At 46.6% G+C, this 22,815-nt stretch overlaps 1 protein-coding gene across 1 annotated transcript in view; it reads left to right on the forward strand.

Moving 5' to 3' along the window:
- The first annotated feature begins 336 nt into the window (after positions 1-336).
- Positions 337-22,815, forward strand: part of LOC124002252 (guanine nucleotide-binding protein G(I)/G(S)/G(O) subunit gamma-2) — a 41,239-nt gene continuing 18,760 nt past the window's right edge. Inside the window, exons 1-2 of the mRNA XM_046309623.1 lie at positions 337-568; positions 10,827-10,906. The gene's annotated coding sequence lies outside the window, so the exon portion shown is untranslated. The remainder of the gene's footprint in view (positions 569-10,826; positions 10,907-22,815) is intronic.

Here is a 22,815-nt window from a genome sequence, read left to right on the forward strand (position 1 = left end):
TTCCATAATACATGAACAATCTACATGCAAAGATGAAAAAGTCATGGGTGTCACTGTCAGCTGCACCTACATTATGTGTTTGTTTACAGTCCGTGTTTACAAAAGACAGGCAAGCCTTTTCCTGTGGCCTCAGAGAAGCACTGTGTCTGATAGCCGACCAGAGAGAGAAAGAAAGAGGGGGAGGGGGAGGGAGGAGGGCTCCTGGTAGCTTCTTGTAGGCCGTGTGTAGTGTGGGGTTGGTGCTGGCTGGAGGGTGGAGACTGAGCAGCAGCGGAGAGGGCGTATGTCAGCTGGATCAGCAAGAGAGAGCAGCCAGAGCAGAGCAGGAGAGAGGGAGCCACAGCACAGTGAGGGAGTGTGTGTGTATGAGAGAGGGAGCCACAGCACAGCACAGTGAGAGAGTGTGTGTGTATGAGCGCGCCTGCCTGCCTTCCTGCTAGCCTGCCTGACTGTGTGAGTGTGTGTGTGTGTGTGTGTGTGAGAGGGAGAGTCATTAAGCGTGTGGATACTACTCCACCAGACTGCATGTCTCTGGCGACACTAGGGGAGCAGCACACACATTACAGAGGTAAGACACACATTTCCACCATTTTCTAACCATTTCTTGATGTCTTTCCCTTTGTTTGGTTGTAAGACAAAGGCTTATTTAGGGGAGGGTGTGCTTTAGAGGAGACGTTGGTCTGTTTGTGTGCGTGTGTTGATTTACAGTCAGTGGTTGTGTCAGTGCTGTAGGGGAGAGAAAGATGCCTGTGTTCTGTTCCCTGGTCTCTACATCATGGAATCCCCTCCTCTTCCTCCTTCTAGATTAGGGAGGCTAAAGCCTCTGTATCTTTCTCTCTCTGGGGTGTGTTTATAATTTGCTCTCTTTGGATTTCTAATCTCTGTGTGTATGTGAGAGAGTGAGGGAATGAGAGAATGGAATTCTTTCCTCTTTTCCTATTCCTCCTTCTCCTGTCACATTGGACAGGTCTGTTGTATGAGGGAGAGAAATTAGGAGCATCTGGTTTGGGGAAAATTAGCATGAGGTGGGGGGGTGAGAGATGGGGAGAGTTGAGGTTGGGGGGAAGGGAGAGGACTGGACGAGAGATGCTGCGAGAGAGAGAACGAGAGAGGATGGGGGGGGGCAGCTGAGAATGGAAGAGGAATCCCTCAACCCTCCCGTGGGTTCTCTGGTCGTTCCTATTCAGAAGGCAGTGGCCATTCAGTACTATTGGGAAATATAAGCACACACTGATGAGCTACAGATGCAGATACAAACAAACATTCACGCACATTCAGATGTATAGATGCACACGCACGCGCCCACACACACACACACACACACACACACACAAAAACACACACAGTGCACGTTCACACTCTCACATCCCCAGTCAGCCATGTTAAGTGTGCTTCCATTATAAGGCTCTCACTTAATACATCTGTATCTCAGTATCAGTTAGCCCTGTGTGGTGAGCATGTGAAAATGGTCTCACCGCCACTGCTAAGATAGATTAGTGTTTTCAGTCCTCGTATTATAGAGGCACACTATAAGTCGAGGGCCAGAATTGTGCTACCACTCCGTTCCGGGGTGCTCCAATCTTGTTGAGAACCAGAACAGAACCGACATGTTGGAGAAGGGACGTGTGTGTGTGCGAGCGTGTGCGTGTGTGTGTGGGGGGAGGGGGAGAGGGAGCGCCGAGCTGGCATGTTTTGCAGTGCTGGACTGGCTGCAAGGCCACATATTGTTTGATACACATTCATGTTGAGACTGAAACAATGGCACACTAAATGTCAACAGACTCCATAGCTACCCACTATGAGAAAAGGCAACAATGGACTGTGTGTGTAAGTGTGTATACACAGAGTGCAAATTATACAGTGAAGTTCGGGGGCTCTCAATATTTTTCAGGCGGCCGCCTATAGCCCTAATAGTAAAGACCTGTCATTTAACTGTAATAAAAGTGTGTTACCTTTTCATTTGGCATGAATACAACCAGTCGTGATGTTTTAATCTTCTTGTCGAATACATCACTTCAAAAAGTAGGCTACCTGATAAATGGAAGGAGACATCTGTTACAAAACACCAAAAAGTGTAATGACATTTGATGATTGTCATTGGGTCTATACTCTTGTAGCCTGAAGTAATTGATGTGTCTTGCTGACAAAAGGACGTTGTTGTAGAAAGAAAAATTGGGCCACTTGAAAAGGGTCTAAGATATGGGGCTTTCCCAGAATGATAAGTGCAGACCAATGACTGTGTAGCCACATGGGGGAGAAATGGTTTAAACCATGACACAGAGGTGGGAGTGTTCATTTTATTTGGATTAAGCTTTTATAAACAACAAATTACCATTATTTAGACACCCCCCAAAGTTGGACTTTGTTGCATGTAGTGGTTCTCATGTCTCATTCAGGGGGTCTGAGACCCACCTGGGCCCCCGTAATTCACACTCTGTGTGCATGATAGAGAGATAGAGTAAAAGAATACAAATGTAGGGAGACAAAAGGCCTTGACTTTGACAAAAGACTAATCATTTCTCAGTTTGTTACTTTTTCTCTCTCTTTTCATGAAATGCTCATTGTTGCCTTCCATTCCCAGTGGCCCCTTCTAAAAGACTACTGAGTCAGTGGCCTAGTTCTGGTTACAGTAACAAGTGGAGATGGTACAGTATAGAGGCCAAGACTGAGTGTCACACTTTATATTACTGCACTCTTGTTGTTTTGTCTGTGTCCCATAGGGTTCTTGTGCAGCAGAAGAATTGTCTAGTCTACTAAGTATTGCTCACCTAGGTTAAAACTCTGGTGCAAAATACTCTTCAGGAGGAGTGTAAATGATTAACGACTCATGATTAATGACTCATAACAACGTACAGGAACTCAAGTCCTTCTGCTCACCTAACCTAGAACTCCTTACAATCAAATGCTGGCCATATTACCTCCCAAGAGAATTCTCGTCAGTTATCGTCACAGCTGTGTACATTCCCCCTCAAGCAGACACCACGAAAGGCCCTCAAGGATCATCACTGTACTCTATGTAAACTGGGAACCATATATCCTTTGGCTGCATTTATTGTAGCTGGGGATTTTAACAAAGCAAATTTGAGAACAAGGCTACCTAAATTCTATCAGCATTTTGATTGTAGTACTTGCGGGGGTAATACACTCGGTCACTGCTACTCTAACCTCCGCGATGCATACAAAGCCCTCCCCCGCCCTCCCTTCGGCAAATCTGACCATGATGCCATCTTGCTCCTCCCGTTTTATAGGCAGACCCTCAAACAGGATGTACCACTGACTAGAACCATTCAACGTTGGTCTGACCAATCGGAATCCACACTTCAAAATTGTTTTGATCACCCGGACTGGGATATGTTCTGGTCAGCCTCAGAGAACAACATTGATCTATACGCTGACTCTGTGAGTGAGTTTATTAGGAAGTGCATTGGAAATGTTGTACCCACTGTGACTATTAAAACTTACCATAACCAGAAACCGCGAATGGTGGCATTCACTCAAAACTGAAAGCGCGAACCATCGCATTTAACCATGGAAAGAGTTCTGGGAATATGGCTGAATATAAACAGTATAGTTTTTCCTCTGCAAGGCAATCAGACCACGAAATGCCGTTACAGGGACAAAATGAAATCGCAATTCAACGGCTCAGACACAAGACGTACAGTGGGGCAAAAAAGTATTTAGTCAGCCACCAATTGTGCAAGTTCTCCCACTTAAAAAGATGAGAGAGGCCTGTAATTTTCATCATAGGTACACTTCAATTATGAAAAAAAATCCAGAAATCACATTGTAGGATTTTTAATGAAGTTATTTGCAAATTATGGTGGAAATTATGGTGGAAATAAGTAGGCCTCTCTCATATTTTTAAGTGGGAGAACATGCACAATTGGTGGCTGACTAAATCATTTTTTGCCCCACTGTATGTGGCAGGGTCTACAGGAAATCACAGACTACAAAAAGAAAACCAGCCTCGTCACGGACACCGACTTCACGCTTCCAGACAAACTAAACACCATCTTTGCCCGCTTTGAGGATAATACAGTGCCACCGTCGCAGCCCGCTAACAAGGACTGCGCCCCACCCCCCCTTCTCCGTGGCTGACGTGAGTAAAACATTTAAACGTGTTAACGCTGCTGGCCCAGACAGCATCCCTAGCCGTGTCCTCAGAGCATGCGCAGACCAGCTGGCTGGTGTGTTTACGGACATATCAATCACTAACTATCACAGTCTGCTGTCCCCACATGCTTCAAGATGGCCACCATTGAACCTGTATCATAGAAGGCAAAGGTAACCTAACTAACTGACTACCGCCCCGTAGCACTCGCTTCTGTCATTATGAAGTGCTTTGAGAGACTAGTCAAGGATCATATCACCTCAACCTTACCGGCCACCCTAGACCCACTTCAGTTTGCATACCGCCCCAACAGGTTCACAGATGATGCAATTGCCATCGCACTGCACACTGCCCTATCCCATCTCCTACAGAATGCTGTTCATTGTCTACAGCTCAACATTCAACACCATAGTACCCTCCAAGCTCAACATCAAGCTGGAGGCCCTGGGTCTCAACCCTGCCCTGTGCAAATGTGTCCTGGACATTCTGACGGGCCGCCCCCAGGTGGTGAAAGTAGGAAACAACATCTCCACTTCGCTGACCCTCAACACTGGGGCCCCACAAGGGTGCGTGCTCAGCCCCCTCCTGTACTCCCTGTTCAACCACAACTGGATAGCCATGCACGCCTCCAACTATATCGTCAAGTTTGCAGACGACACAAAAGTAGGTGGCTTGATCACCAACAACGACGAGACAGTCTACAGGGAGGAGGTGAGGGCACTCGGAGTGTGGTGTCAGGAAACCAACCTCTCACTCAACATCAACAAAACAAAGGATATGATTGTGGACTTCAGGAAACAGCAGAGGGAGCACCCCTATCCACATTGAAGGGACAGCAGTGGAGAAGGTGGAAAGTTTTAAGTTCCTACACATCACAGGCAAACTGAAATTATCCACCCACACAGACAGTGTAGTGAAGAAGACGCAACAGTGCCTCTTCAACCTCAGGAGGCTGAAGAATTTTGGCTTGTCACCCAAAACCCTGCCAAACTTTTACAGAATTGAAAACTTTCTGTTGGGCTTTATCACAGCCTGGTACGGCAACTGCACTGCCCTCAACCGCAAGGCTCTCCACCAACCGCAAGGGTCTGCAAAATGCATCACCGGGGCAGACTACCTGCCCTCCATGACACCTACAGCACCCGATGTCACAGGAAGGCCAAAAAAAGATCATCAAGGACAACAACCACCCGAGCCACTGCCTGTTTACACCGCTACCATCCAGAAGACGAGGTCAGTACAGGTGCATAAAAGCTGGGACCGAGAGACTGAAAAACAGATTCTATCTCACTGCCATCAGACTGCTAAATAGCAATCAATAACTCAGAGAGGCTGCTGCCTACACTGAGATCCAATCACTGGCCACTTTAATAAATGGTTCACTAGTCACTTTAAATATTGCCACTTTAATAATGTTTTCATATCTTACACTACTCATTTTTGTATATACTGAATTTTATACTATCTATTGCACCTTGGTTATGCCCCTCGTCCATCGCTCAGCCATATATTTACATGTACATATTCTCATTCACTCCTTGAGATTTGTGTGTATTAGGTAGTTGTTGGGGAATTGTTAGATTACTTGTTAGATATTATTGTACTGTCGGAACTAGAAGCACAAGCATTTCGCTATACTCACATTAACATCTGCTAGCCATGTGTATGTGTCCAATAAAATTTGATTTGATTTGAAATGTTTCCGATAGGCTGGATTGTGTGGATGATTGTATAATATGTTTTACATTATAAACTGGGTGATTCGAACTCTGAATGCTGATTGGCTGGCAGCCATGGTATATTAGACTTTAAATCACGGGTATGACAAAACATGTATTTTTACTGCTCTAATTATGTTGGTGACCAGTTTATAATAGCAACAAGGCACCTCGGGGTTTGTGGTATATGGCCAATATACCATGGCTAAGGGCTGTATCCAGGGACTCCACAATGTGTCGTGGATAAGAACAGCCCTTAGCCATGGTATATTGGCCATATATCACACCCCCTTGTGCGTTATTGCTTCATTTTGTAATGTATTGCCAACTGCAGTCTTCTTGGCCAGGTCTCCCTTGCAAAAGAGACCCTGTTTCTCAATGGGCTTTTCCTGATTAAATAAAGGTGAAATATAATAATAATAACTGTAGCCTCGCATACTGTACCTATGGATTAGGGTTGGAGGTCTGCAGTCAATCAGACTCCCTGTCCGGGAAGTTAGATACTAATCATTAGTAAAGTATTTTTGCTGCCCCTAATCTAAAGGGAACGCTATTTATGCTTAATAATAATCACACAACACAATATTTAAGGAAATAAACATACATTTGTGAATAACTAGCATACAAAAATGTAATGATAAATAAGTGGTGAGCATACTGTTACCGGGAATGTATACGGACAGCCCTTTTATAACCTTTAAAGGACACATTTGACCTCATTACTTACCATTGCACAAGTAAAATTGTACAGTATATTGCACTTTTATAGTATCTTGGTCAAAGGCTATGTTTGAAAAGAAAGGCCATGCCAAACCAGTTTTTCTTGAACATGCCATAACAATGTGCCTTGGTCCTGTTGTTTTTTTATGACACTACAAAGATCTATATTGTATCCTAGCAGCTCTTCCCTTCCATCTTCTTTTTCTCCAAGTTATCAAACAGCCAATGGTATGTATGTGCCTTGCAGTCTTTTTGTCAGGCCTCGTAGTTTTAACAAGCTTTAGTACTCGTTTTATGATTCCCTCTGTGTAGCGCCTCCATATCTATCTGGACAGCATGGTTAGTTTATGTACTGAAACATTAAGAGCATACTCCAGTCCTGCACACTCTAAACAAGCCTGAATGTTTGTAAAATTGCTTGTGTCCCAAATGGAACCCTATTCCCTATTCAGTGCACTACTTTTGACCCGGACCCATAAATAGTGTGCTGTATAGGGAATAGGGTGCCATTTGGGATTCAGACATTATTGTCAACAGTCTAGCGGAGTGAGTCAGACAGTGTTATTGTTGGCTGGCTGATTGATGCCAGAGGAAACTATGTTTATTCCTCCTCAACCGGAGCAACGTAACATAGCACTACATTCCACTCACTAGTGTACATATTTTGCCATGAGGCTGAGAGAAAATGTTGCAGTTTTACAGGTAATTTCCTGTACTTCTACACATTGTTGGCTTATGACCTGTTCATATGCTATCGGGGAAGGGGGGTGACTTCCAGTTGGCCAACCAACACACAAAAAAAGCCTTTAGGCTTTTGGTACGCCAGTGGTATGCCAGTGGGTATGCACATTCGATGGCAACATATCTGTCTAATGGAAACTAGCTATCAGCAACATGCAGGGCTGGATTCATTTGGATAAAGGTATATGATCCCTATGGGCCCTGGTCAAATGTAGTGCACTATGTAGGGAACAGGTGAAATTCTCACTCAAAACTCTCTGAGCCCAGATAATTGTGCAATGTGCATCATCCCCAACACTGCTCACTGATAGAAGGAACATGGCCCCTGTAGAACCCTGTACCAGGGCTGTGTCCCAAATGGCACTCTAATCCCTATTTAGTGCACTACTTTTGACCAGGGCCCATAGCACCAGCACCCATAGCAGCCTATAGGACGCTGGTCAAAAAGTAGTGCACTTCATGTGAAGTCCATCCGTCAGTGCAATCCAGAGACAAAGGAACGCATCTACACACTACACCACACTAATGCATTTTAAAAATACCTCAGTCAATCTATTAGTATAGAATCTATAATAAAGATTATAATCCAAATGTGCACATACTCAAAGCTATCTGCATCTCTACCCTCCTTGGTCACTCTCATGCTTTCTCTAGCACCTGATCTAGAATTAGTCCTCTGTCTCTCTGTCCCTTCACCATTTACAATCCTATTCGTGAGGCAGGCCCCAGACCAGTTGATAATAATAACCTAAAATAACCACAGTATCTCCATGCCCTGGAGGCAGGGCCCTGCCTGCTGTCTCCTCGGATCCCAGGGAAGGCATCATTTCCTGGGTCACTGCCCTCTCCCCTCCCCCCTAAACCTTGGAGCCCATGTAGTCAGGCTGGGCATAGCAGTGCCTGCTGAGGCCAGGGGAGGGCACAGATGTCTGGGGTAATCTAATGGTGGTGGGGGGTGGTAGTCTGACTTTGATGGATACACTATAGGACAGGATCTATTTATGCACTAATGTTCAGCTGGAGCATCATAGAGACTAAAATGGCGTCTCAAATGGAACCTTATTCCCTTATGTAGCGCAGTACTTTTCAACAGTGCCCATAGGGTTTTGGCCATATAGGGAATAGGGTGTCATTGGAACACACCCATATCAACATCATCACAACCCTGTCCCATGAGTGTACAAGACCGGGTAGAAATCAGAAATGTGATGTCTGTGACTAATACTGAACAGCACAAGCACTACAGACTGTATACAGCACTAGTGGAGGTAGTAGAATTGATCATGTTGTTGTTATTATTGTTCTTGGTGAGCAAGACCCCTCTGAATATTCCACATACTTCTCACTTATAGTAATTATTCTGAAGCAAGCACACTATTTTTCCTGTTACTGTTTGTGCATGTCGTCATCGTGGTTGAGTTATGCTCCCGGGCAGAGCAGAGTATTAGAATCTGGACTAAGAAGGATGTACAAGGGGCATCATGACTAGTGATCCAGTTCCCTTTCCTGCTCCTCTGCTCCCCTGTGTCCCAGCCTCCTCTCTTTCCCTCCCATCCCTTCTAATGTCCCAGGCCTTCTGCACACACACACACACACACACACACACACACACACACACACACACACACACACACACACACACACACACACACACACACACACACACACACACACACACACACACACACACACACACACACACACACACACACACACACACACACACACACACACACACACACACACACACCTCTGCCCCATGCTGCGAAGCCCAGGGTGTGAAATCAGGCAGGGGAGCTTCATTGAAACACAGATTTAAAAAGCAACGGCTTTTAAAAAAGCAACTAATCCCTTTGAAAACGGCATATGTGGCATCGATATAATTCAGAAACAGTCATTCTAGTGTCAACATTTTTCTTAAAACTGCATTGTTGGTTAAGGACTTGTAAAGTAAGCATTTCACTGTAAGGACTACTACACCTGTTGTATTCGGCGCATGTGACAGTTTGATTTGATCATTGACTACAAAGTGTAAATAGGATAATTTTGGTCATAAAGTCAGTGTCATCTAAAACGAAGTTTGGAACATCTGTGCGTCTCGAAGGTTGGGCTTTGATTTGACAATGTCCATTTGCCCACTAACATGGTGTGAACAGCTGCGGTGATTGCTCTCTATCCAATAGCGTAGTGAGACAGACCTGCCTTGCAGCTCCGACTTTGTTTATATCAGACAACACACTTCGGACATTTTTTTAACTTGAGAAATACTGCACCAAACACCTTTATAGATGAAAAATTGCACAACAAACACATCCTCAGCAAAAACCTCCAAATGAATTACAGATTTTTGTTGGCTTATTCTGGCTCATTCTGGAGATTTTAACTTCCGGAAGTTAAATAGGCTTCCACATCTACAGTGTCTCATGGGGGACAAACATCATTAACATCACTAACCGCAGAATTGGTTAGGAAACATACCTCCAAGACTGAAATGTCATTTTTCTAACAAGCAACAGAAAAACACACGTGCCAATTGGCGTGTTCAGTAGCTCTTCAATAAGTCATTTTATTAGAAGAGACTGGGAGACATGAGAGGAAAGAAGAGAGTAATTGCGAGAGTAAAGACAAAATAGACAGTGATAGAAATGGATGATGGATGACAGCATCTTCCAGCCCATTTGTTATGAGTGGAGTTTAACCACACTGGAAGGAAGTGACATGGACACATGATGCACTTAGGACCACATAAGCCTGGTTCTAACATGTGTCATTTGTCCTGATCTTCTGATTGTGCCCACATTTGTAGACAGGTGTAAACGATGAAAAGACACATTGTGATCTGATTCTGAACAGATATTTTCTGAGCACATCCGGAGGCAGTCAGAAACGCATTGTGTCTGGATATCTTACAAGTGGTCACAATGCGGACACAGTGGACAAATATGAGACACACTTTAATACCATGTGTAAACATTTCTGAAAATGTGGGCACAATCAGCATGTGGAAAAGATCAGGACAAAGGATGCATGTTAGTGGAAGGTACAAACAAGGTTTAGTTGCTTTAACATTGTGTGAGGAGATGATTTGCGGTGGTGGGATTCCCTTCCGCTGCAGATCTGTTCTTGTAGAGTAATTGCCCCATTTAACAGAGGCAGCAGAAAACCAACTCACAGATGCATGAAGAAGAATGGATCCACTGGGGGAGGGAGGGAGGGGGGAGGGAGGGAGGGGGAGGGAGGGAGGGAGGGAGGGAGGGAGGGAGGGAGGAGGGAGGGAGGGAGGGAGGGAGGGAGGGAGGGAGGGAGGGAGAGAGAGGGGGAGGAGGGGACTTCAGTACTGTATATGGTGTAAGTGACCAGACAAGAGAGGCTACACAGGCCTCAATATAATTTAACTGGGATACAGCAGGCCTCTGATGCAAGGAAGAAGCATGCAGTCAGTGTCTGTACTTTACTATCTCTGTACTTTCTATATGCTGTGCTGTTCTGAATGACTGTACTCTGCTCTCTCTTACTCTCTCTCTCTCTCTCTACAGAGTAGGGCTGAACCAGAGTTCTGACAGAACTGCAGGCCAGGAGGACACCAGGACAGTGTGCGGCGGAGTGAGCAGACAAGGTAAGACGGAGAACACAGAAAAGAGCAGGCTGTAGAGCCTGCCTGCCTGAGAGCGTCTGTGCCACAATGCACATTGAGAAATGGGCGAGCCCGGGATATTAGAATGTGTGCATGAAGAATGAATGTGTCTGTGAGTCTTGTAATGTTACAGTGCGAAACTGAGGGAGATCCCATCTTACACATACTGTACTTGTCATGTTTGTCATTTATTATCATGTCTTGTCCCTGTGCTCCCCATTCTATTCGTTTCCCTCTGCTGGTCTTATTTGGTTCTTTCCCTCCTTCTATCCCTCTCTCTCCCCCTCCCTCTCTCACTCTCTCGCTCTCTCTTCTCTCTATCGTTCCGTTCCTGCTCCCAGCTGTTCCTATTCCCCTAATCATCATTTAGTCTTCCCACACCTGTTCCCGATCCTTTCCCCTGATTAGAGTCCCTATTTATTCCTTTGTGTTCCGTTCCTGTCCCGTCGGTTCCTTGTTTAGTATTCACCATGCTGTGATTGCGTATCGCCCTGTCCTGTCGTGTTTTTGCTGTGATTGTGTATCGCCCTGTCCTGTCGTGTTTTTTGCCTTCATCAGATGCTGCGTGTGAGCAGGTGTCTCTGTCAACTACGGCCTGCGCCTACCCGGCGACCTGCAGTCTGTGGCCGCTTCTCCAGTTATTCCCCTCTACAGACTAGAGGATTTCTGTTATTCCCTGTTTGGACTTAAATAAACTCTGTTTCTGTTAAGTCGCTTTTGGGTCCTCTTTCACCTGCATGACAGAAGGAACCGACCAAGGAATGGACCCAGCGACTTCAGACGCTCGTTACACTGCCGTCAAGATCCAAGGAGCCATGCTCGGCAGACACGAGCAGGAATTGTCTGCTGCTCGCCATGCCGTGGAGAACCTGGCCGCTCAGGTTTCCGACCTCTCTGGACAGTTCCAGAGTCTACGTCTCGTGCCACCTGTTACTTCCTGGCCTGCCGAGCCTCCAGAACCTAGGGTTAATAACCCACCTTGCTACTCCGGGCAGCCCACTGAGTGCCGCTCCTTTCTCACGCAGTGTGAGATTGTGTTCTCTCTCCAACCTAACACATACTCTAGAGAGAGAGCTCGGGTTGCTTACGTCATTTCACTCCTTACTGGCCGGGCTCGAGAATGGGGCACAGCTATCTGGGAGGCAAGGGCTGATTGCTCTAACAAGTTCCAGAACTTTAAAGAGGAGATGATTCGGGTTTTTGACCGTTCAGTTTTTGGTAGGGAGGCTTCTAGGGCCCTGGCTTCCTTATGCCAAGGTGAACGGTCCATAACGGATTATTCTATTGAGTTTCGCACTCTTGCTGCCTCTAGTGAGTGGAACGAGCCGGCGCTGCTCGCTCGTTTTCTGGAGGGACTCCACGCAGTGGTTAAGGATGAGATTCTCTCCCGGGAGGTTCCTTCAGATGTGGACTCTTTGATTGCTCTCGCCATCCGCATAGAACGACGGGTAGATCTTCGTCACCGGGCTCGTGGAAGAGAGCTCGCATCAACGGTGTTTCCCTGCTCCGCATCGCAACCATCTCCCTCCTCTGGCTTTGAGACTGAGCCCATGCAGCTGGGAGGGATTCGCATCTCGACTAAGGAGAGGGAACGGAGGATCACCAACCGCCTGTGCCTCTATTGGAGTTGCTGGACATTTTGTTAATTCATGTCCAGTAAGAGGCCAGAGCCCATCAGTAAGCGGAGGGCTACTGGTGAGCGCTACTACTCAGGTCTCTTCATCTAGATCTTGTACTACTATGTCGGTCCATCTACGCTGGACCGGTTCGGGTGCTACATGCAGTGCCTTGATTGACTCTGGGGCTGAGGGTTGTTTCATGGACGAAGCATGGGTTCGGAAACATAACATTCCTTTCAGACCGTTAGACAAGCCTACGCCCATGTTTGCCTTAGATGGTAGTCATCTATCCCAGTATCAAATTTGAGACACTACCTTTAACTCTCACAGTATCTGGTAACCACAGTGAGACTATTTCTTTTTGATTTTCCGTTCACCGTTTACACCTGTTGTTTTGGGTCATCCCTGGCTAGTATGTCATAATCCTTCTATTAATTGGTCTAGTAATTCTATCCTATCCTGGAACGTTTCTTGTCATGTGAAGTGTTTAATGTCTGCCATCCCTCCCGTTTCTTCTGTCCCTACTTCTCAGGAGGAACCTGGCGATTTGACAGGAGTGCCGGAGGAATATCATGATCTGCGCACGGTCTTCAGTCGGTCCCGAGCCAACTCCCTTCCTCCTCACCGGTCGTATGATTGTAGTATTGATCTCCTTCCGGGGACCACTCCTCCTCGAGGTAGACTATACTCTCTGTCGGCTCCCGAACGTAAGGCTCTCGAGGATTATTTGTCTGTGTCTCTTGACGCCGGTTCCATAGTGCCTTCTTCTTCTCCGGCCGGGGCGGGGTTCTTTTTTGTTAAGAAGAAGGACGGTACTCTGCGCCCCTGCGTGGATTATCGAGGGCTGAATGACATAACGGTTAAGAATCGTTATCCGCTTCCCCTTATGTCATCAGCCTTCGAGATTCTGCAGGGAGCCAGGTGCTTTACTAAGTTGGACCTTCGTAACGCTTACCATCTCGTGCGCATCAGAGAGGGGGACGAGTGGAAAACGGCGTTTAACACTCCGTTAGGGCATTTTGAGTACCGGGTTCTGCCGTTCGGTCCGCCAATGCGCCAGCTGTTTTTCAGGCATTAGTTAATGATGTTCTGAGAGACATGCTGAACATTTTTGTTTTTGTCTATCTTGACGATATCCTGATTTTTTCTCCGTCACTCGAGATTCATGTTCAGCACGTTCGACGTGTTCTACAGCGCCTTTTAGAGAATTGTCTCTACGTAAAGGCTGAGAAGTGCTCTTTTCATGTCTCCTCCGTTACTTTTCTCGGTTCCGTTATTTCCGCTGAAGGCATTCAGATGGATTCCGCTAAGGTCCAAGCTGTCAGTGATTGGCCCGTTCCAAGGTCACGTGTCGAGTTGCAGCGCTTTTTAGGTTTCGCTAATTTCTATCGGCGTTTCATTCGTAATTTCGGTCAAGTTGCTGCTCCTCTCACAGCTCTTACTTCTGTCAAGACGTGTTTTAAGTGGTCCGGTTCCGCCCAGGGAGCTTTTGATCTTCTAAGAGAACGTTTTACGTCCGCTCCTATCCTCGTTACTCCTGACGTCACTAGACAATTCATTGTCGAGGTTGACGCTTCAGAGGTAGGCGTGGGAGCCATTCTATCCCAGCGCTTCCAGTCTGACGATAAGGTTCATCCTTGCGCTTATTTTTCTCATCGCCTGTCACCATCTGAGCGCAACTATGATGTGGGTAACCGTGAACTGCTCGCCATCCGCTTAGCCCTAGGCGAATGGCGACAGTGGTTGGAGGGGGCGACCGTTCCTTTGTCGTTTGGACAGACCATAAGAACCTTGAGTACATCCGTTCTGCCAAACGACTTAATGCCCGTCAAGCTCGTTGGGCGTTGTTTTTCGCTCGTTTCGAGTTTGTGATTTCTTACCGTCCGGGTAGCAAGAACACCAAGCCTGATGCCTTATCCCGTCTGTTTAGTTCTTCTGTGGCTTCTACTGATCCCGAGGGATTCTTCCTTATGGGCGTGTTGTCGGGTTAACAGTCTGGGGAATTGAAAGACAGGTTAAGCAAGCACTCACGCACACTGCGTCGCCGCGCGCTTGTCCTAGTAACCTCCTTTTCGTTCCTGTTTCCACTCGTCTGGCTGTTCTTCAGTGGGCTCACTCTGCCAAGTTAGCTGGTCATCCCGGTGTTCGAGGCACTCTTGCGTCTATTCGCCAGCGCTTTTGGTGGCCGACTCAGGAGCGTGACACGCGCCGTTTCGTGGCTGCTTGTTCGGACTGCGCGCAGACTAAGTCGGGTAACTCTCCTCCTGCCGGTCGTCTCAGACCGCTCCCCATTCCTTCTCGACCATGGTCTCACATCGCCTTAGGCTTCACTACCGGTCTGCCTTTGTCTGCGGGGAAGACTGTGAGAGCCGCCAATAAACGCAGGATTAAGAGTCCAAGGTATTGTTGCGGCCAGAGAGTGTGGCTTTCCACTCGCAACCTTCCTCTTACGACAGCTTCTCGTAAGTTGACTCCGCGGTTCATTGGTCCGTTCCGTGTCTCCCAGGTCGTCAATCCTGTCGCTGTGCGACTGCTTCTTCCGCGACATCTTCGTCGCGTCCATCCTGTCTTCCATGTCTCCTGTGTTAAGCCCTTTCTTCGCACCCCCGTTCGTCTTCCCTCCCCCCCTCCCGTCCTTGTCGAGAGCGCACCTATTTACAAGGTACATAAGATCATGGACATGCGTTCTCGGGGACGGGGTTACGGTCCTGAGGAGAGGAGTTGGGTTCCGTCTCGGGACGTGCTGGACCGTTCACTCATCGATGATTTCCTCCGTTGCCGCCAGGATTCCTCCTCGAGTGCGCCAGGAGGCGCTCGGTGAGTGGGGGGGTACTGTCATGTTTGTCATTTATTATCATGTCTTGTCCCTGTGCTCCCCATTCTATTCGTTTCCCTCTGCTGGTCTTATTTGGTTCTTTCCCTCCTTCTATCCCTCTCTCTCCCCTCCCTCTCTCACTCTCTCGCTCTCTCTTCTCTCTATCGTTCCGTTCCTGCTCCCAGCTGTTCCTATTCCCCTAATCATCATTTAGTCTTCCCACACCTGTTCCCGATCCTTTCCCCTGATTAGAGTCCCTATTTATTCCTTTGTGTTCCGTTCCTGTCCCGTCGGTTCCTTGTTTAGTATTCACCATGCTGTGATTGCGTATCGCCCTGTCCTGTCGTGTTTTTGCTGTGATTGTGTATCGCCCTGTCCTGTCGTGTTTTTTGCCTTCATCAGATGCTGCGTGTGAGCAGGTGTCTCTGTCAACTACGGCCTGCGCCTACCCGAAGCGACCTGCAGTCTGTGGCCGCTTCTCCAGTTATTCCCCTCTACAGACTAGAGGATTTCTGTTATTCCCTGTTTGGACTTAAATAAACTCTGTTTCTGTTAAGTCGCTTTTGGGTCCTCTTTCACCTGCATGACAGTACTGTACTAACACTTTGTTCTGTACTTATACTTATTGTGTTCTCAACTCTGAACGTTTTTAAAAGTTGTGCCAATGATAAGTACTTGAGAGCTGTTCACAAAGGGGTCAGCGGAGAGAGATAAGGTCTGCGTCGCAAATGGCACCATATTCCCTATATTGTGTACTACTTTTGAGGGATAGGGTGCCATTTTCCATATGGTGCCATTTGGGGCACAGCCAAGGTGTAGGAGGGTTTAGTCAGAAATAGTGCACTATACACAATTTGGGACACACTTAAGGTCTTTGTCCATTTAGAATGTCCCACGTTATCACTGTATAATAGAATGTCATCGTTATCAGCATGTTGACACCATGTGTAACATTTCAGAGTGGTGTTTTGGACAGCAGATAGGACAGGGTTCAAGAGTGTTAACAGTCTAGACACTGATAGCCAAGACTCCATTCATTCATCCTCTATCTAGTCCTATTAAAAGATTAGGTTCAGGGACATATGTATCAAGTTTCTCAGAGTAGGAATGCTGATTTAGGATCAGTTTTGGCCTTTTAGATCACAATGAATACACGAACAGGGGTTCCTGATCCTAGTTCAATACTCCTACTCTAAGACTCTTGAGACATACGGCACAAGATCATGAGTCCTCTGGTACAAATGATTATTTCAGAATCTGGCAGTTGTCTATTCAAACAATTCAATACCAAGTAGGCTAATACGGCGCATTCGGAAAGTATTCAGCCCCTTGACTTTTTCAAAACTTTGTTACGCTACAGCCTTATTCTAAAATGTATTAAATAATTTCCCCCTCATTAATCTACACACAATACCCCATAATGACAAAGCAAAAATGTTTTTTTTAGAAGATTTAGCACATTTCTAAAAATGTGTCTTCCTGGGTATAATGCTACAATCTTGACACACCTGTGTACATGGAGAGTTTCTCCCATTCTGCTCTGCAGATCCTCTCAAGCTCTGTCAGCGTCGCTGCACAGCTATTTTCAAATCTCTCCAGAGATGTTCGATTGGGTTCAGGTCCGGGCTCTGGCTGGGCCACTCAAGGACATTCAGAGACTCATCCCGAAGCCACTCCAACGTTGTCTTGGCTGTGTGCTTAGGGTCGTTGTCCTGTTGGAAAGTAAACCTTTGGCCCAGTCCAAGGTCCTGAGCGCTCAGCAACAGGTTTTCATCAAGGATCTCTCTGTACTTTGCGCCGTTCATCTTTCTCTCGATCCTGTCTCTCAATACTTGCCACTGAAAAACATCCGCACAGCATGATGCTGCCAACACCATGCTTCACCGTAGGGATGGTACCAGGTTTCCTCCAGACGTGACGCTTGGCATTCAGGCCAAAGAGTTCAATCTTGGTTTCATCAGACCAGAGAATCTTGTTTCTCATGGTCTCAGAGTCTTTAGGTGCCTTTTGGCAAACTCCAAGCAGACTGTCATGTGCCTTTTACTGAGGAATGGCTTCCGTCAGGCCACTTTACCATAAAGGCCTGATTGGTGAAGTGATGCAGAGATGGTTGTCCTTCTGGAAGATTCTCCTATCTCCACAGAGGAACTCTGGAGCTCACGTTTGCTCAGTTTGGCTGGGCGGCCAGCTCTTAGAAAGGTCTTGGTGGTTCCAAACTTGATGGAATGATGGAGGCCCCTGTGTTCTTGGGGACCTTCAGGCAGGTGTGTGTTTTTCCAAATCATGTCCAATCAATTGATTTTACCTCAGGTGGAGTCCAATCAAGTTGTAGAAACATCTCAAGTATGATCAATGGTAACAGGATACACCTGAGCTCAATTTTGATTGTCATAGTAAAGGGCCTGTATACTTATGTCTATAAGGTTTTTCTGTTTTTATATTTCATAAATTTGCCCAAATTTCTAACAACGTGTTTTCTCTTTGTCATTATGGGTTACTACGTGTAGATTGATGAAGATGTATTTTTATTTAATACATTTTTGAATAAGGCTGTAACGTAACAAAATGTGTAAAAAGTCAAGGGGTCTGAATACTTTCCGAATGCACTGTACACTAAACTATATTGTAGTGTTCAGCCATTCCTAATTGAATTGTTTCCATAAGACCTACATTCCCTGATACACTGCAGAAACCTTCAACAAGTGACTCGGGTATCTATCAACTGGCTGATGATAGTATGGCCTGTTTTGACATCTCCCATGAGCATTGAACATTATTATATTGTGGCCCCATTATAGCATTATTTGCATTATAGCATTATTTGCATTATAGCATTATTTGAGAGTTGTTCAGAGTTTTGTCAATGAAGCCCTTGTCATGTAGTTTCTGCCCTATTTCAATAAGTAGGGTAACTTAAATTACATTCTCATGTTCATTTGGAAGACTAAGTCCGGGATTCAATCCAAGGCGAGTTGTAGGGAAGCGCATTGGTCTGTCTTAAATGCACCTTTTAAAGGCATTATTCCCGATGTTCACGAAGATCACATTCATAGTAAACGTCGCAAATGTTGGCTGAAGTGTATATTACCTTTAAAAGTCAAGAATGACTCGCTTCTCTAAAACAAACCTTGGAGGGCTTTATTTAATCTGTATTGCTGAAGCATTACGCGATAGTAGCATTTGTCGGAAATTACCAATTGAGCCGACAAATGCAGAGTTTACCATGACTGCTGTCTCCACTAACATTTGCCATTAAATTTCCATCATGCTGTAACTCAGAACTTTCGAACAGAGCCCTTAATCAGTAACCTTCTGTTGGTCCAACATATGACGTGGCCCCTGGGGACATCACCCTCACAGTGCTGGTCTTCCTGACACCCATCAGGGGCCAACATGGAGAAGGGCAGGCATATGGCCTCCACAGAGGGGACCCAGATGAGAACAGATTATTATTATATAGTGTTCCAGCCAGGTTACAGATTATAGCACCCTGCTCACAAATATAAATACATACAATGGGCCTTACTCTGTGTTACCTCTCTGAAATAATTATCGTTGTAGTATTCACTAATTCTAGCGTTTTTAGTATAGTATAGTCCCAGTCGGCATTAGAAAAAATGTTGCAGCCCCGCCCGCCTGTGGGGAAAACAACCTGTGGATACCTACAGTAGGCCACAGTAAAAGCTTAACCTTTTTCAAGTGCAATTTTCTTCTTGTCTGCTTGTTTTCATCAATTACAAAACTCCATTTAAGAAAAGTACAACATGTCCAAAGATTACTTTTCAACATTGCATACTCCTGAGCATTCTCACTACTTAATATGTAAGTCGCTCTGGATAAGAGCGTCTGCTAAATGACTTAAATGTAATGTAAATGTAATATTGTCGGGCTGCCCTCATGCCGCTTTTCATGAAAGTGCTAGCAGCCATGTGAGTGAGTGAGTGCTAGCAGCCATGTGAGTGAGTGAGTGCTAGCTAGGTACTGTACCAACCGGACATTAAGCTAGCCAAGACCAGCAACACAAACAAACAGACTTTACTAAACAAGTTAAATGTCTTACCTGTGATTAAATGTTTTCCACACACATAGCTACATGTAGCCTACTTGGACACCGGTTCCCCACATTTCCCACTCTCCCACGCCGATTAGCCTGAAGCCACTGGGCTCTTCTCGTAAGCTCTATTTCCCTATGTGGGAGCATTGCGAACCGTCGGTCGGGATTTTTGACCTTGTTACATGTCAATTGAACAACACAGAAGCTTTCCGGCATGTTTGTTGAAGAGGTTGGCTCTTTTACAATGGGGGTCATTGGGAAAGAATGTGTGTTTCCCCCAATTTGTATCGTTTCAATTTGCGGGGGTACAGGTTAGTCGAAGTAATTGAGGTAATATGTACATGTAGGTAAGGGTAAAATGACTATGCATAGATAATAAACCGTGAGTAGCAGCAGCGTAAAAAAGGGGACAATTCACATAGTCAGGGTAGCCATTTGATTAACTGTTTAGCAGTCTAATGGCTTGGGAGTAGAAGCTGTTAAGGAGCCTTTTAAACCTACACTTAGAGCTCCAGTACAGCTTGCCGTGCGGTAGCAGAGAGAACAGTCTATGACTAGGGTGGCTGGAGTCTTTGACAATTTTTTGGCACCGCCTGGTATAGAGGTCTTGGATGGCAGGAAGCTTGGCCCCAGTGATGTACTGGGCCATATGCCCTACCCTCTGTAGCACCTTGTGGTCGGATGGCGAGCAGTTGTTGCAGCTGTATAGCTTTTTGAGGATCTGGGGACCCATGCCAAATCTTTTCAGTCTCCTGGGGGAATAGGTGTTGTCGTGCCCTCTTCACAACTGTCCTGGTGTGTTTGGGTCATGACCCGCTCCACTACAGCCCCGTTGATGTGAATGGGGGTGTGCTCAGCCCGCCTTTTCCTGTAGTCCACCATGAGCTCTTTTGTCTAGCTCACATTGAGGGAGAGGTTGTTTTCCTGGCACCACACTGCCAGGCCTCTGACCTCGTCCCTATAGACTGTCTCAACGTTGTCGGTGATCAGGCCTACCAACATCATGTCATCAGAAAATGTCATGATAGACACGTAGTCAATCAATCAATCAATCAATCAATCAATCAATCAAATGTATTTGTAAAGCCCTTCTTACATCAGCTGATGTCACAAAATGCTGCACAGAAACCCAGCCTTGAAACCCCAAACAGCAAGCAATGCAGGTGAAGAAGCATGGTGGCTAGGAAAAACTCCCTCCCCAGTTGTGTGTGAACAGGGAGTACCGGAGGAGACTAAGCGCTCATGTCATGTTTGTCATTTATTATCATGTCTTGTCCCTGTGCTCCCCATGCTATTCGTTTCCCTCTGCTGGTCTTATTTGGTTCTTTCCCTCCTTCTATCCCTCTCTCTCCCCCTCCCTCTCTCACTCTCTCGCTCTCTCTTCTCTCTATCGTTCCGTTCCTGCTCCCAGCTGTTCCTATTCCCCTAATCATCATTTAGTCTTCCCACACCTGTTCCCGATCCTTTCCCCTGATTAGAGTCCCTATTTATTCCTTTGTGATCCGTTCCTGTCCCGTCGGTTCCTTGTATTGTATTCACCATGCTGTGATTGCGTTTCGCCCTGTCCTGTCGTGTTTTTGCCGTGATTGTGTATCGCCCTGTCCTGTCGTGTTTTTGCCTTCATCAGATGCTGCGTGTGAGCAGGTGTCTCTGTCGACTACGGCCTGCGCCTACCCGAAGCGACCTGCAGTCTGTGGCCGCTTCTCCAGTTGTTTCCCCTCTACAAGTCTAGAGGATTTCTGTTATTCCGTTTTGGACTTAAATAAACTCTGTTTCTGTTAAGTCGCTTTTGGGTCCTCTTTCACCGGCATGACAGAAGGAACCGACCAAGGAATGGACCCAGCGACTACAGACGCTCGTTACACTGCCGTCAGGATCCAAGGAGCCATGCTCGGCAGACACGAGCAGGAATTGTCTGCTGCTCGCCATGCCGTGGAGAACCTGGCCGCTCAGGTTTCCGACCTCTCTGGACAGTTCCAGAGTCTACGTCTCGTGCCACCTGTTACTTCCTGGCCCGCCGAGCCTCCAGAACCTAGGGTTAATAACCCACCTTGCTACTCCGGGCAGCCCACTGAGTGTCGCTCCTTTCTCACGCAGTGTGAGATTGTGTTCTCTCTCCAACCCAACACATACTCTAGAGAGAGAGCTCGGGTTGCTTACGTCATTTCACTCCTTACTGGCCGGGCTCGAGAATGGGGCACAGCTATCTGGGAGGCAAGGGCTGATTGCTCTAACAAATTCCAGAACTTTAAAGAGGAGATGATTCGGGTTTTTGACCGTTCAGTTTTTGGTAGGGAGGCTTCTAGGGCCCTGGCTTCCTTATGCCAAGGTGAACGGTCCATAACGGATTATTCTATTGAGTTTCGCACTCTTGCTGCCTCTAGTGAGTGGAACGAGCCGGCGCTGCTCGCTCGTTTTCTGGAGGGACTCCACGCAGTGGTTAAGGATGAGATTCTCTCCCGGGAGGTTCCATCAGATGTGGATTCTTTGATTGCTCTCGCCATCCGCATAGAACGACGGGTAGATCTTCGTCACCGGGCTCGTGGAAGAGAGCTCGCATCAACGGTGTTTCCCTGCTCCGCATCGCAACCATCTCCCTCCTCTGGCTTTGAGACTGAGCCCATGCAGCTGGGAGGGATTCGCATCTCGAATAAGGAGAGGGAATGGAGGATCATCAACCGCCTGTGCCTCTATTGCGGAGTTGCTGGACATTTTGTTAATTCATGTCCAGTAAGAGGCCAGAGCCCATCAGTAAGCGGAGGGCTACTGGTGAGCGCTACTACTCAGGTCCCTTCATCTAGATCTTGTACTACTATGTCGGTCCATCTACGCTGGACCGGTTCGGGTGCTACATGCAGTGCTTTGATTGACTCTGGGGCTGAGGGTTGTTTCATGGACGAAGCATGGGCTCGGAAACATAACATTCCTTTCAGACCGTTAGACAGGCCTACGCCCATGTTTGCCTTAGATGGTAGTCATCTTCCCAGTATCAAATTTGAGACACTACCTTTAACTCTCACAGTATCTGGTAACCACAGTGAGACTATTTCTTTTTGATTTTCCGTTCACCGTTTACACCTGTTGTTTTGGGTCATCCCTGGCTTGTATGTCATAATCCTTCTATTAATTGGTCTAGTAATTCTATCCTATCCTGGAACGTTTCTTGTCATGTGAAGTGTTTAATGTCTGCCATCCCTCCCGTTTCTTCTGTCCCTACTTCTCAGGAGGAACCTGGCGATTTGACAGGAGTGCCGGAGGAATATCATGATCTGCGCACGGTCTTCAGTCGGTCCCGAGCCAACTCCCTTCCTCCTCACCGGTCGTATGATTGTAGTATTGATCTCCTTCCGGGGACCACTCCTCCTCGAGGTAGACTATACTCTCTGTCGGCTCCCGAACGTAA

The sequence above is a fragment of the Oncorhynchus gorbuscha genome, linkage group LG17, assembly GCF_021184085.1.
Source record: "Oncorhynchus gorbuscha isolate QuinsamMale2020 ecotype Even-year linkage group LG17, OgorEven_v1.0, whole genome shotgun sequence".
In the NCBI taxonomy this organism is placed as follows: Eukaryota; Metazoa; Chordata; class Actinopteri; order Salmoniformes; family Salmonidae; genus Oncorhynchus; species Oncorhynchus gorbuscha.